Source organism: Pan paniscus, chromosome 6 (genome assembly GCF_029289425.2).
Source record: "Pan paniscus chromosome 6, NHGRI_mPanPan1-v2.0_pri, whole genome shotgun sequence".
In the NCBI taxonomy this organism is placed as follows: domain Eukaryota; kingdom Metazoa; phylum Chordata; class Mammalia; order Primates; family Hominidae; genus Pan; species Pan paniscus.
In genome coordinates, this window is record NC_073255.2 from 94,314,379 (window position 1) to 94,330,679 (window position 16,301).

General features: G+C 48.4%; 1 protein-coding gene across 4 annotated transcripts in view; it reads left to right on the forward strand.

Moving 5' to 3' along the window:
• The window catches only part of HIP1 (huntingtin interacting protein 1), a 205,049-nt gene that overhangs the window by 98,967 nt on the left and 89,781 nt on the right, over positions 1-16,301 (forward strand). The window lies entirely within an intron of this gene.

The window sequence follows — 16,301 nt, forward strand, 5'->3', positions numbered from 1 at the left end:
ATGGAGCCCTTGGCAGAGACGGGGGAGGTTCTAGGTTGGCCACTTGGGAACCCCAGCTTCAGTGGGCCTGAGGTGCAGCCAACACCTTCGCCTCCTAAGCATGACTCCGCCTTTCCTTTAGAAATGGGCTCCTCTGGAGGGGGTCTGTGCCCTCCCCCAGAGCAGCCCTCCACCCCCACCTCCACCGCGAATACAGGAGGAGCTTGAAGAAATCATTGCTTATTGATTGAGACCAAGGAGCAGCCTTCAGCCGGTACCAGGATGTGATTTGGGGGATTCTGATGGGAGGGGGGTTCGCAGGGAGTACCTGGAGGCCCGGAAACTGCAGGTTTTCCCAGGGGTCTTGATTGGCTGTCACTCTGAATGGAAATTTAAGGGTGCCCTTGCCATCTCAATCACCCTGACCCCGAGTTTAGACCAGGGTACTGTCCCTACCGTCCAGCCTTGCAACCCTCAAGGGCCTGTGTGTCAGGCGGGTCTTGGGAGTGGGGAGGCAATCAGGGCTTTCGAGGAAAGGAGCTGTCGTGGGCTCTGTGTGTGTGTGTGTGTATGTGTGTGTGTGTGTGGGGGGGTCTGGGTCTGCCCTTGCCATAGAGATGAGGAGGTACTAGAATTTGAGTTTATCTTGTTCAGAATTATATTACTTTTCCCCAGAGGGGGCCCTTTCGAGGCAACCAAGGGAGGTTGGTTCTCTGCCCGGCCCTGGCCTTTGGCACTCTGTCTTGGCTAGGAGACAATGGGATGGGGGCTGATGACAGGGGAGAGTCCTATTCTATGGCCTGCATCAGTCTCAGACTGACTGAGCATTGCCCCTGGGGTTGGGGGCTGCGTGAGGGGCTTCATGTCTTTATTTGGGTTCCTATCTTTATTTGGAGAGAAATACCTGTTCATGGTTGGGCAGTGAGTGCCCAGAGGTTGGACCAGCATTCCTTGTCTGTCTGCCATGAAAGCTCGCTTTCTTTGGGCATGTATTAGAACTCCCTCTCAAAAAAAAAAAAAAAGTCCTCCCTGCAGCTATGGGGGTGGAGATGTAGAAAACTAAGCAGTAGTTCTTTCCTAGAGGTGTCTGAGCAAGACCAGAAGACTCATCTGTCTGGGCTATGATTAGGAGGTTGAGGGATCTGAAGCTTCGAAACTCTCCTTTAGTCCAATGGCCACTAAACCAAATCACCCTTGAGCATCCTCCCAGCCCTGTACCCAGGTTCCCTGCAAAGCTTGGCCTGCAAGGACCAGCTTATAGGACTCAGGGACCTCTGTCCATCCATCCCTCATTAATCAACAGCATTTATTTAATTCTCATAATTTCTATAGCAAGTGCTGGGTAAAGAACACAAAGAAACATCATCGAAGGCCTCCCTCCCTGCTTCTCAAGGCCCTTAGCATGAAAATGAAGGATCCAGAGAGATACAGGCCGACTCAACAGTTAGCTATCAATACAGGCCTGGATCAGAAGGCCAAAGCTTTGAGGACCATGGGGGTCTGAGAAGGGACTGGAGTGCAGAGTTCAGAAGGAAGACCAAGACCTCAGTTGGCCCTTGGAGGTTGGGTGGGGTAGGCATTGCCTGTTGGGAGAATCTCAGGAAGAGGATGGGCAGAGTCCATTGGGTGAGGCTGAAGACATTTGGCTGGTACAGAGGTTTGAAATCAGGAAACATCGAGATGGTTGTTTGAGGCCAGACCAGCAAGTCCCTGAATGCCAACCAAGGCATTCTGACCCTGGCCCGTAAGCACTGGGAAGCCTCTGGAGAATTCTGAGCCCTGGGGAGGTGCATCTATTGCCTCTTTCCTCTTTTAGCTTGGAGTCCAAACAAAAGTGATATTAGATTCTCATTAATCATTGAGCAGCCAAGCGCCCAATCCAGAAACAATCGTCTGCAGCTCTTTGTAAAGAGCACAGACCTGTGACTGTGTAGCAAGGAGAACCTTACCCACCCTGGGGAATTGGTGTCTGCTTTTCATTCCTGCAAGAGGCCAAAAGTACTTTCTGTTCTGGCCATTAAATTCCCATCTCTGGTTTGAAGTCCTCGCTCTGGGGGCCTTTGGCTGCAGGCTTGACCTCAAACGCAGCCTTTCAGGAACATCCTTGACAGAGTCCAATGTCAGCCTCGGAGGTTTCTCCTGCTTACGCAGAATGAGAAAAAGCAGATTATAGTTTACCTGATTCTGCGTGATTTTTTTTTTTTTTTGGAGACAGAGTCTCGCTGTGTCACTCAGGCTGGAGTGCAGTGGCGCAGTCTCGGCTCACTGCACCCTCTGCCTCGCGGGTTCAGGCGATTCTCGTGCCTCAGCTTCCCTAGTAGCTGGGACTACAGGCGCGCGCCCCCAGCACTACCATGCCCAGCTAATTTTTGTATTTTTAGTCGAGACAGAGTTTCACCATGTTGGCCAGGCTGGTCTCAAACTCCTGGGCCCAAGCAATCCACCCACCTCAGCCTCCCAAAGTGCTAGAATTACAGGCATGAGCCACCACACCTGGCCTCTGCATGATTTTTTTTTTTTTTTTTTTGAGACAGGGTCTTGTTCTGTTGCCCAGGCTGGAGTGCAGTGGCGCATTCTCAGCTCATTTGCAACCTCCGCCTTCCAGGTTCAAGCGATCCTCCCTACCTCAGCCTCCTGGGTAGCTGGGATTACAGGCGCACACCACTACACCCAGCTAATTTTTGTATTTTTTGCAGAGACGGAGTTTTGCCATGTTGCCCAGGCTGGTGTCAAACTCCTGGGCTCAAGCAATCTACCCACCTAAGCCTCCCAAACTGCTGGGATTATAGGTGTGAGCCACTGTACATTGCGTCCCTGCATGATTTTTAGCAAGTTTCTTCTGTAACCTCTTACCCTCATCTGTATCATGAACATAATAATAGAGAAGGTTGGAAATAATCCTTTTAAGGCATAGAAGCTGGAGTAGTAAATCTTCCATACACCTAGTGGCTGTTCTTTTTTTTTTTTTTTTTTTTTGAGATGGAGTCTCGCTCTGTCACCCAGGCTGGAGTGCAGTGGCACGATCTCGGCTCACCACCACCTCCGCCTCCTGGGTTCAAGCGATTCTCCTGCCTTAGCCTCCCGAGTAGCTGGGATTACAGGCGCCCGCCACCATGCCCGACTAATTTGGCTGTTCTGATAATGATCTCTTGTCTCATCTGGGCCTAAGGTGACTCTTGATTTCCCTCTCATGCTTTACTTTTTTGATTGGCCTGCAGAGCTGAGCACAGGCTGTATTTCAGTTGACCGCTCTTGGGGCTAATTCTCCCAGGCCTGGTGATTTTTGTGAATGAGGGTACACATGACTGGAGACAGTGGATTTACCAGCTGCTGCGACCCATGAATTTTTGATGACATCAGATATCTGCCCAAGGGAGAGCTGGTTTAACCCTGCACTCAGGGATAAAGTGCAGATGCCTTTTAGGGGTTGATGACGGAGGGTGTGCCTTTCACTAAACACACAGAGTGCACAGTACTGTAATTTGGGACATAGAGTCAACACTATCAATTATTACCAAAGAACATAACGTTTACATAACAATTTATATTTGTGTGGTGCTTTACAGTATACAAGGCATTTTGTTTCCTTTTTTTTTTTTTTTTAGAGATAGGGTCTCACTCTGTCACCTAGCCTGGAGTGCAGTGGCACAATTGTAGCTGACTCTAGCCTCGAACTCCTGGGCTGAAGCTATTGTCTCACCTCTGCCTCCTGAGTAGCTAGGACCACAGACATGAGCCACCAAGCAAGGCTAATTTTTATTTTATTTATTTATTTACTTTTGTAGAGACGGGGTCTTCTATGTTGCCCAGGCTGGTTTTGAACTCCTGGCCTCAAGTGATCCTCCTGCCTCAGCGTCCCAAAGTGCTGAGATTACAGGCATGAGCCACCACACCTGGCCTATATAAAAGCATTTTCACACTTGTTCTCACTGCAACCCCATGAGGAAGGCAGGGCAGAAGTGATTAGCCACGTTTTACAGAAAATTAGTTCAGAAAAGTGACATCTGATATTCCATACTGGGGTTAGAACTAGGTCTTGTATCCAGTTCTCTGACAGTCAAAGTATGCACTATAGCGATATAATAAATAAAAGGTGATGAAAAAGATTTAGTGACTAGATTCTAGAATGGACACAAGTTAATTTCAAAAGATGAGCTGGGGGTCGTGGCCTTTGGCCTCTGGGTTCCTAGGGGAGAAGACTTAGGAAAGAAGGATGAGTGTCTATATGTGGACTCTGAGCCTCGTAAATCCCCTCTATCTGTTTTTGTTGGTTTTTTTTTTTTAGAGACAAGGTCTCACTCTGTTGTCAAGGCTGGGGTGCAGTGGTGTGATCACAGCTCACTGCAGCCTCGAACACCTAGGCTCAAGCAATCCTCCCATCTCGGCCTCCCAAGTAGCTGGGACAACAGGCAGGCACCACCACCATGTTTGACTGCCTTTTTTTATTTTTGGTAGAGACGAGGTTTTGATATGTTGCCAAGTATGGTCTAGAACTCCTGGGCTCAAGCGATTCTCCCACCTCAGCCTCCCAAATTGCTGGGATTACAGGCGTGAGCCACTGTGCCCTGCTACCTATAGCCCTATAGCTGTTTTTAAAATTCAGGAGTTTCTTCCTGAATCTCACTGCTTCCTCAAATTTGAGACACCTGACTTACCCAGCAGGCCGATGAGAGGGGTGGAAAGAAGGTATTTCAGATGTTCTGAGTAAATAATATTGATGGCAGAGCGGAAAAGACTTCTGGTCAACCTGTTGTTGCTGCTGGTATCACATGTATTTGCTGGGTTGGAGGAGGGATGTGGTAGAAGTTAAATGCCCAACTGGAGAGATCGCTGTGCAAAATGATGCCAAGGACTGATGGGTGACCTGCCCAGGAAACAGAGCAGCGTTTTCAGCCCTGGGCCACAAAATCCATTTAGTGGGCTTCAGCCAGCATATGAAAGAGTGAAATAGGCCAGGTGCGCGGTGGCTCACGCTTGTAATCCCAGCACTTTGAGAGGCCAAGGTGGGAGGATCAACTAAGGTCAGGAGTTAGAGACCAGTCTGGCTAACATGGTGAAACCCATCTCTACTAAAAATACAAAAATCAGCCGGGTGAGGCAGCACACGCCTGTAATCCCAGCTACTGGGGAGGCTGAGGCAGGAGAATTGCTTGAACCCGGGAAGCAGAGGTTGCAGTGAGCTGAGATCGCACCACTGCACTCCAGCCTGGGCAACAGAGCAAGAGACCATCTCAAAAAAATAAAAACAAGAGTGAAATAGATGAGAAAACATCCAGGTATATTCCACGTGAGAGGGTAAGCATTAGATCATGAAACTGATTTTGGTTGTATCTTATGCATGCACATGAGTAAGTACTGGGTGGCCCTGTAAAATGTATTTTTTTTTCTTCAACTTTTAAGTTCAGGGGAACATGTGCAGGTCTGTGACATAGGTAAACACGTGCCATGCTGGTTTGCTGCACAGATCAACCCATCACCTACGTGTTAAGCCCAACATCCATTAGATATTCCTCCTGATGCTCTCCCTCCCCACCCTCTGACAGACCCCAGTGTGCATTATTCCCTGCCACGTGTCCATGTGTTCTCATCACTCAGGTCCTACTTATAAGTGAGAACATGCAGTGTTTCGTTTTCTGTTCCTGTGTCATTTTGCTGAGGATAACAGCTTCCAGCTCCATCCATGTCCCTGCAAAGGACATAATCTTGTTCCTTTTTATGGCTGCAGAGTATTCCATGGTGTATGTGTACCACAGTAAAATGTGTTTTTTACTACGGTCAGTTGCGTAGTCCATTTGCGCTGCTTTAACAATATCTGAGACCTGGTAATTTATAAAGAATGGAAATTGGCCAGGCACAGTGGCTCACACCTGTAATCCCAGCACTTTGGGAGGTTGAGGCAGGAGGATCGCTTGAGCCCAAGAGTTTGAGACCAGCCTGGGCAACATAGTGAGACCCTGTCTCTACAAAAAAAAAAAAAAGAAAAAGAAAAAATTAGCCAGGCATGGTGGTGTGCGCCTGTAATCTCAGCTACTCGGGAGGCTGAGCCCAAAAGGTCAGGGCTGCAGTGAGCTATGATAACACCACTGCACTCCAGCCTGGGTGGCAGAGTGAGACCTTTTCTCTAAAAAAAATTGCTTGGGAGAAAAGAATTTTTGGTTTACCATTTGTGGATTACTATCTTTCATCGTCACTGATCACTAAGATTTTATCTCACCAAGATGAGGTTCCATTCAATTCACTCACATACTGAATACCCCCTTTTTATGTAGGCCCCTGGGTGAGGACGTTAAGATATGAAAGGATCCAGGGCTGAGGATGGCTGAGTCCTTGTCTGTCGAAAAGGCTTACAGAGTTGAAAGAGAGATTTCCTTGAAATGCACCAAGGGCGACCACGCATCAATAGACATTTGCAATTGACAGAACAATCTCACCTGGATTATTTTCTTCCTCACAGCGGCCTTGTGAAGCAGGATTTAGTGTCCTACGAGCACCTGCCTTCGGAGGCCCCTCCGAGTTGCACTTCTGGTCAGGGGCTAAGTCCAGATGCAAACATGGGTTTTAAGACAGCCCCTCCCACAGTGCTTTTCTGCCCCCATCACACTATTTCTCCCTCCCACTTCCCCATTTCCTGCCGTCTTTCCCCTACTCCAATCTCCCCCGCAACACACGTGCAGCTGGGTGAGTTTCTTGAAGCTCAAGTCCAAGTGCTGTTTCCCCTCCACCTTTGTCTCCCTTCTTGCCCAGAGAGGTCCCAGTTCAAACCCAGGACAGGCACGTAGTCTCACACCTGCCCCTGAGCCAAAGGTTTCCATAATCGAAGAAGATTCCCCCTGCTCCGGAGCCCCAAATAAATTAATCCATGGGTCATTCAAGAAAAAATAAATAAATTCCCCATGTGTCCTTTAGATTCCCTAAAGTCCTAATGCATCTTTAATTTGGAGGAGGTTCCTGTGGGCAGGTAGAGAGGGGTCAGGGTGGGAGGCATATTTGTAAATGGGAATGGTTGAGTGAGTGGGATCCCAGCCAGACTCCACAGCCCTGTCCCCTGTGCACAGAGGATTAAGGGAGGCTCGTCTGCATCCTGAGGCTGCTCCAGATGCTGAGCCTGGGCTTTGGAATCACAGAGGCTAAGGTCCCGTTGCTACCACTTGCCGACTCTCAGATCGTAGACAAGTTAGTTGATCTCCTCATATTGTTTCCTCGCCTCTAAGGCAGGTTGGTGTCTGCAGACTTGCAGCACTGTCAAGATGCTCACTTAAAGTACTTGACACAAGCCAGGCATGGTGGCTTATGCCTGTAATCCCAGTGCTTTGGGAGGCTAAGGCGGGAGGATCACTTGAGCCCAGGAGTTCAAGACCAGCCTGGGCAAAATAGCAAGATCCTATCTCTACTAAAAAAAAAAATTTTTTTTAAACAAATTATCTGGGTTTGGTCGCATGGGCCTGTGGTCTCAGCTACTAGGGATCCTCCCAGCTGAGGCAGGTGGATCACTTGAGCCCAAGAGTTCAAGGCTGCAGTGAGATGTGATTGCACCACTGCACTCCAGCCTGGGTGACAGAGCAGGACCCTGTCTAAAAAAATAAGATAAAATACAAAATACAGTACTTGGCACATAGGAGGGGCTTAGTAAACCATGGCTATCATTAGAAATATGTTTGCTCTTTCATTTAGGCTACAAATAAAATCTGAAAACTTCAGGGAAAGAGGGGAGCATTGCTTCTTGCAGAATGATCACTGCTGGGTGAGCTCAGTCTGCCGGGGCAATCAGACCTGTTAGTAGTTGCAATACATGTGGTGCAATGCACAAAGGATGGGGCATGTGTCAGCCTGGAGAAGGTGGGGTTAACCAGCCGGCAACTTAAGGAAGGGTATCATTAAGAAAACTGGGGACAGAGGGGAAGAAGATCCCCTGGAAGGAGGAAAATAAGGGTATTTCAGGCACGCTAAAAGGGTAAGGTCATGAAACCACAGGATTTGTTCAGAAACTACCTCTGGTCGATGCTTGAAAAGTAGGCACACTCCCTATCTCTGTGGGCTAACAAAGTTTCCAGGATACAGAACACAAATCTTTTTTTTTTTTTTTTTGAGGTGGATCTCGGTCTATCCTCCATGCTGGAGTGCAGTGGTGTAGTCACGGCTCACTGCAGCCTCAAACCTCTCAGGCTCAAGTGATTCTCCCACCTCAGCCTTCCGAGTAGTTGGGACTACAGGTGCACACCACCACACCTGGCTGATTTTTGTATGTTTTGTAGAGACGGAGTTTCACCTTGTTGCCTAGGCTTGTCTTGAATCCTTGAGCTCAAGAGATATGCCCGCCTTGGTCTCCCAAAGTGCTGAGATTATAGGCATGAGCCACTGTGCTGGCTTTTTTTCCTTTTCAGAGAGAAGGTCTCACTCTATCCCTGAGGCTGGAATGCAGTGGTGCAATTCCAGTTCCAGTTCACTGCAGCCTCAACCTCCCAGGCTCAGGTGATCCTCCTACCTCAGCCTCCCAAGTAGCTGGGACTACAGGTGCATGCCACCATGCCCAGCAATTTTTAACTTTTTTGCAGAGACAGGATTTTGCTATGTTTCCCAGGCTGGTTTTGAACTGCTGGCCTCAAGCAACACTCCTGCCTCGGCCTCCCAACTTGGCCTCCCAAAGCTGAATCTTTTTACACCTCAGTGATTCCTGGAAGAGCTGTGCTTTAAGAAGGGGAGCAGGCCGGGCGCAGTGGCTCACACCTATAATCCCAGCAATTTGGGAGGCCGAGGCGGGAGGATCACCTGAGGTCGGGAGTTTGAGACCATCCTGACCAACATGGAGAAAACCCGTCTCTACTAAAAATACAAAATTAACTGGGCGTGGTGGCTCACGCCTGTAATCCCAGCTACTCAGGAGGCTGAGGCACGAGAATCGCCTGAACCTGGGAGGCGGAGGTTGCAGTGAGCCGAGATCGCACCACTGCACTCCAGCCTGGGCGACAGAGCAAGACTCCATCTCAAAAAAAAGAAAAAGAAAAGGGGGGGAGCCGCAATTGAAGGAAACACAGGATGCACAATGGGTGCTGAATGCATGAATGATTAAAAGACAAAAGAAGACATTCCAGTTGAGAGAGAGGTGCTGCACACAGGCTGAACATACAACCCTGGGGAATGAATGTTGAGTAGGTTTGTTAGGAGCGGGGCCAGAGGAATGGAGAGGAGGAGTGGGCACAGGTGTGAGGGCCTGTGTTAAAAATAACCAGCAAGTCTCTAGTAGAGCCAGTAAGCGGGGCTGCCTCCACTTGACAATCAGACGTGGATATGCTATTCTGGCCAACGGGTTTACGCTGCCTACTGCTACCCGGGCCTGGAGATGGCTCTCACTGGTACCAGGATAAGTGTGGGAGTTGCAAACCGTGGGTTGGGCAAAGTTTTTTTGAAATGAACATTTCATTAACTTTCTATCTTAACCTCTCTTTGGAGGACTCAGTTCAGCCTCGTATTCTGGGACCTAAAATAACTTTTTCTTGCTGGATTTTTCTCAGGCTAGGAAGAAGTCTTACAAAATCACTGCCTCCCTACTCCCCCTAGCTCAAGATCATGTCACCAGCCCCGGTGCTGGGTAGGGATGTTTCTAATGGTTACAACCAGGGTCCTGGCTATTGTCTTTTTTGCCCTGTATATGTGAAGATTGTCCCCTGAGTCAGCACACACTGAGGACCCACCCAGACCTCATGCCAGGTGTAGATAATGTAAGAGAGAAAGTGATCCTTTGATGGCTTCTTCCTTAAAAGAGGTACAGGCCACATGCAGTGGCTCACACCTGCAATCCCAGCCCTTTGGGAGGCCAAGGCAGGTGGATCACTTGAGGTCAGGAATTGGAAACCAGCTCAGCCAACATGGTGAAACCCCGTCTCTACTAAAAATACAAAAATTAGCCGGGTGCGGCAGCACGTGCCTGTAATCCCAGCTACTTGGAAGGCTGAGGCACGAGAATCACTTGAACCCGGGAGGCAGAGGTTGGAGTGAGCCAAGATTGTGCCATTACAGTCTGGCCTGGGTGACAGAGCAAAAAAAAAAAAAAAAAAAAGAGGTACAGGAGATAAAATTATAATATTAGATTAATGTTAATAATCACAATAGTGTGATTGGTACAATATGAGAGATTTAAGGAAAGTTCTATAGACATTCAGAGGCAAGATGACTAATTCTGCCAAATGGTACAGGAAGTGGGGTGGGGAAGGTGACATTTCATTTATTCATTTATTCAGAAAAGATTTATAGAGTGTCTTCCATATGCCAGGTGCTGTTCCAAGCACTTGGGATACTTCACTGAACCAAACAAAGATTCCTGCCTTGTGGAGCTGAGCTCCTGCAGGGACTGAGGGGATGAGTCATAGATAATAGCAATAAATGTAAATGAGAAAATTTTGTAGGCTGTTGGAAGGTGGTAAATGATCCAGGAAATGGGGTTAGATGCAGAAATGGCTGCACTGTTCTAAATATGCTTGGATAAGAATTGTGAAAGAGGAGTGAGCACATTCATTCCCAGCAGGGGATTTTCCTTGGCTGCCAGGGAACTCTGGAACCCCTGTTCATGGTGTGTACTTGGCTTACAGTCTGGCTGAAATCCTGGACTCCAGATTTAGCTCATGGCTCATTGCTGAGAGTTGTCTGAGTCTAAACCTCAGGGCCCTTTCCCTGTGCCCAGCTCCCCTTGACCATCATCCTGAGGTCTACTCAACTGTGGATCCAGCCGTCAGCCAGAGGGTCTACAGAGCACTGAACGCTCATCCACTTCTGCCAGATTTTCTAGTAGTTGGAGGGAAGATGCTGCCTCTTATATCCAACAAATCTCCAGTAAGGGAGGCAAGGTCAAATGGGCAGTTCTCTGGCCATGGCCCTGGGTGTGGACTTGATGCTACCCACAATAAACAAGGCCCTCTCAGCCCTACCCAAGTAACATCAACTGGAACAAGGCTGGAGGTGACAGAGCACCGTGTCTCATGCAATTCTCAGAAAAGTGTGATTCCTATTTTCATGTTCAAGCTGGAGAAACTGAGGCTCAGAGAAGTCAAATCTCAAAGGGCCCCTCACTTTGATCTAGGAACAGTATTTCAGAGTGGTCAAGGCCTTGGGTCCTGGGGTTCAAAATCTGTCTCTACCACTTACCTGGGCAGGTTACTGGGTTCTTTATTCTATAGAGATTTAAGGAAAGTCCTATAGAAACTAAGTAGGAATGATTGATTCTGCCAAGTGGTGTAGGAAGTGGGGTGGAGAAAGTGGCCATTCATTCATTTATTTGGAAAAGGTTTATAGAGTGCCCTTGATATGCCATGTGCTGTTCTAAGCACTTGCTTCATTGAAGTACACACTTTGGCTTCTCTGTCCCCGAGGAGAGATAGCCTTGAGTGCACTGGACCCTGATGCTGTAGTTTGCCGGGCTGGGGCTCCTGCACACTGAGTAGATTTTAATACCACATAGCTGAGGTCATCAGCACCAGCAGTAAGGAAACAGGTGATCCACAGAAATGTTAAACTTCTGCCACTTTTCAGAAAATATGAAAAGGTATAAAGAAAATAAAGATCAAATATTTTTCCACCATCTAAAACTACTGTTAACAATTTAGTGTAGGTTCTTACAGACTTTTCTGTGTGTGTGTGTGTGTGTGTGTGTGTGTGTGTGTTTGTGTGCATGCACTAGGTTGAACCTTATGAAATTGCCTTTTATATAAGTCAAAAACAGCCAAATTTTCATTTGATTCAATCAAACACAAGCATGTACACACAGACAAATACACACATATTTAAAGAAAATGGGGCCATACCATAATACGGTTTTGTAGACTTTAATTTTTGTTTTCACCATGCTGGAGATCTAGAAATAATATATCAGAGTGGTCCAGGCCATCCATGGGTTCTGGGTTCATGGGTTCAAAACCAGTTTCCACTGTGTACTTACCTGGGTGGGCTACTGAGGTCTCCCTTTGCCAGGCTTTCCCTCTTGTACAGTGGGGATAGGCATATTACCTTCCATACAGGGTTGTGGTGAGGGCAGATGAATTACCACATATAAAGTGTTTAGACCAATGCCTTGACATGTATCATTCAGTCAATGTTAGTATCACTATAATTCCAGATGAGCAGGGGGTGATGTATCATTTCATTGTGATCTGTCCTCTATTAATAACATTTTCCACTATTGGGGTGAAATCCTTGTGCGTTCACCTAAGCGTATGTATCCATTGGCTTACTTACGCTTTAAGGACTTAGGCTTTGAGGTTTTAGCTTTCAAGAATTCTTTTTGCTAATGTGTTTCAAGCTGGGTAGTAAGTACAGGGGAAGTTTCCTTGGGCGGCTGCCCTATGGCTCTATAAATTAGGCTTCCAGGTCATGGCCCCAGTCTTAGTCCATTCTTGCTGCTATAACAAAATACCATAGACTGGGTCTATAAACAATAGAAGCTTATTTCTCACAGTTCTGGGGGCTGGGAAGTCCAACATCACAGTGCCACCAGATTCAGTGACTGGCAAGAGCCTGTTCCATAGATGGCATTTTCTAGCCGCATCCTCACATGGCAAAAAAAAAGGTAGAAGAGATGAATGGTGTGCCTTCGCATGCAGAAGAGGTAGAAAGGGCAAGCAGCTCTCCAAAGCCTCTTTTTTTAAGAGACAGGGATTCACCATGTTACCCAGGCTGGCCTCAAACTCCCGGGCTCAAACGATCCACCTGCCTCAGCCTCTCAAAGTGCTGGGATTACAGGCATAAGCCACCACGCCCGGCCTCCAAAGCCTCTTTTATAAGGGCATTTGTCCTTATAAAAGACTTCATCATTTCCCAAAAGTCCCTACCTCTTCATACCATCACAATGGAGATTAAGTTTCAACATGAATTTTGGAGGGGACACACATATTTAAACTATAGCGCCCCATCTCTGCTTTTCTACTCACTAGAAACAGTGACTGTTCACCAGTCCCCAATTCTGGGCCTTGCTCACTTCTGTGGCTCAGTCATGCTGTCATCTCTACCTGAATGCCCTGGCAGGCCCCCTTTCCAGACCAGCTTCTCAGCTGGTTAGGTTGGTTCTTCCTTCAGGCAGCCATCACCAACCCTTAAGCCTCAGATAGATGCCCACACCCCAGGCCTCCATACAGTCCATACCCACCAATCTCTCTCCTCTCACAAGGTGGACACAGTGCCATCACCTTCTCCCCATCTAGACCTCACTCTGAAACCAGGACTAAGTCTTAGTGATCTGTGAGTTGACTTAATGCAACACTTGACCGGGTGCTCAATACACCTACCCAGGAGTTTGAGACCAGCCTGGGCAACAGAGTGAGACCCCATCTCTATAAAAACTTAAACAATGGTGGCTTATATTTATAATCCCAGCACTTTGGGAGGCCAAGGTGGGTGGATCACCTGAGGTCAGGAGTTCGAGACCAGCCTGGCCAACATAATGAAACTCCATCTCTACTAATTGTAAAAATACAAAAATTAGCTGGCCGTGGTGGCAGGTGCCAGTAATTCCCAGCTACTCAGGAGGCAGGCTGAGGCACTGCAGTGAGCCAAGATCACACCACTGCACTCCAGCCTGGGCGACAGAGCAAGACATCTCAAAAAAAAAAAAAAAAAAATTAAACAAAAATACACCTATGTACAGACACAGAGGGATGAATATAGATTTGATGGATGAATTCAATGAATGAATAAAATCATGACTATCTGAATGAATGATGGAACTTAAATAAATGGAGATGGTTTTGGCAGGGTAGTTAATCTTGGTTAGAGAGGTGGCATGAAGAGAAGGCATGAGGGTCAAATTAGGCAGGACGTATTTGGGAAAGGGAAGGACAGGAATGAATTCTAAGACTGGAAAGGCAAGTGGGGGCCGGATCTCCAGGCCTTGAGTGCCAGGCCAGGGAGTGGAGCAGTTTCCTCGTGAGCCCTGGATGTTTCTGGATGTTGCTGACATGATTGGAGCTGTGCTTTAGAAAGGGGGCTTCCAGTGACGTTGTGGCCACCAGGAGACCAGTAGGCTGTCAGGCCTGGAGGCTTGGGTGGGGCTTACCCTGCCTGGGGCCTGTTGGATAACTCCCCCACGGCCAACACCCCTATACTTCTGAATCTCATAGCTCTTTTTTCCCCCACTCCCCTAAGGAAGGGCTCTTCTTCACCCCCAAGACAGAAGAAGTAGAAGGGAGAGTTTCTGGCAGCTTTGCTTTCTGAGGAAGTCACGTCACAGCCGTGCAGCCGATGATGAAATCCACCTCCGGAATTAGCAACAACCCCTCTTTCCACTTTAGAAAACTGATTAGCAAATCCTCCCCAGCTTGTTCTCACTCCCTGGGTCCAGAGCAGGGAGTATCCATCAGCGCCTCTGCCTGCCTGATTCCGTGGCCTCCAGAGTGTAACCACAGCCTCACTGCTCACTCCGTCTCTTTTCTTTGGTTCTGACCTGAGATCAGTGAGGTCTGTGCTTTGGAGGTGTGTGTGTGTGTTTCTTTTACAAGGTCCAGCTCTGTCTCCCAGGCTGGAGTGCAGTAGCACGATCATAGCTCACTGCAGCGTTGACCTTCAGAGCTCGAGTGATCCTCCTGCCCTCAAGCGATCCTCCTGCCTCAGCCTCCTATGTAGCTATGACTATAGGCATGAGCCACCACACCCTAATTTTCTGATGTTTTGTAGACATAGGGTCTCACTACTCCCCAGGCTGGTCTGAAACTCCTAGGCTGAAGCAGTCCTCCCGCCTCGGCCTCCCAAAGTGCTGGGATTACAAGCGTGAGCCACTGTGCCCAGCCTCAAACACTTTACAAGCCAGAAAGGCAATGAGGAGGAGGAGAAGAGTTGGTTTGAGGACAAGGGAGAGGCTCTGGGGAGAACTGGGCTGGAGAAGAGGAGGCGGAGGCTGGCTTAGTTCCTTTCTCCAAATGCCACTTGCCTGGGCCTTGAGTGCAGCTCCAGGCATCCTGTGCATTCCTCAAATCCTGAGCTCTCAGCCCTGACCTCGCTTCCTGTTTCACTGTGAAGAGAGACGATCTGTGAAAACTGGCACTGCCCTCACCCACATGTCTGCCTCCGTCTGTGTCTGTACTGTGGGATCTGGCCCAGCCTGCCCTCCTGCTGGGCACCAGGCCCCATTCCCATCCCTGCCACTCTCCCGTCCTCTCCTCATGCGCATGCAAATGCGTTATTATGTCTCCCACTGGAAACAAGAAAACCTTGAGCCCACCTCCTCCCAGCGGCTGCCCTCTCTCTCTGTCCCTCTTCACAGCAGAAACCCTGCAGAGCACTCATTGCCTCCAGCTCCCAGCCTCCCCTTTTCTCTCCTCGACCTACCATCAGAGGGGGAGAGCCTTTTTTTTTTTTTTGCTTTTTTTTTTTTGAGATGGAGTCCCGCTCTGTTGCCCAGGCTGGAGTGCAGAGGCACAATCTCAGCTCATTGCAACTTCCGTCTCCCAGGTTCCAGTGATTCTCCTGCCTCAGCCTCCCGAGTAGCTGGGATTACAGGCACGCACCACCACGCCTGGCTAAATTTTTTATTTTTATTAGAGACAGGGTTTCACCATGTTGGTCAGGCTGGTCTCAAACTCCTGACCTCAGGTGATCTGCCCGCCTTAGCTTCCCAAAGTGCTAGGATTACAGGCGTGAGCCACCACACCCAGCCAATTTCCTTTAAAAAATAGATAGATAGATAGATAGATAATTATTTATTTGACAATCTTGCTCTGTTGCCCAGGCTGGAGTGCAGTAACGCAGTCATAGCTCACTACAGCCTCCAACCCCTGGACTCAAAGTGTCCTCTTGCCTCAGCCTCCCAAAGCATTGGGATTACAGGCATGAGCCACCATGCCCGGTCAAAATGCATTTCTTCATATGGCTTCCAGGGTGCCACAGTCTCCTGGCTTCCCCCAACCTCACAGGCTGTTTCTTTTCTATCTCCATCACTGATTCCCTCCTATCCTTATTTATTTATTTAGAGACCAGGTTTTAAGACTTGCAATGTTTGTATTTTTGGTAGAGACGGGGTTTCACTGTGTTGCCCAGGCTGGTCTCGAACTCCTGGGCTCAAGCAGTCCTCCTTCCTTGGACTCCCAAAGTGCTGGGATTACAGGCACGAGCCACTGCCCATAACTGGCCTCCTGTCTCTCCTGAACATCGGGGTGTCCTCAGGCTGTCCCCAGACATCTCATCTGCACTCACTCCTTGGTGCTCTTATCCACTCTTACATCCCGTCCAAATTTATAAATGTAGCTCAGACCTGTTCTTTTTTTTTTGAGACAGAGTCTCACTCCATCACCCAGGCTAGAGTGCAGTGGCATGATCTCAGCTCACTGCAGCCTTCACCTCCTGGGTTC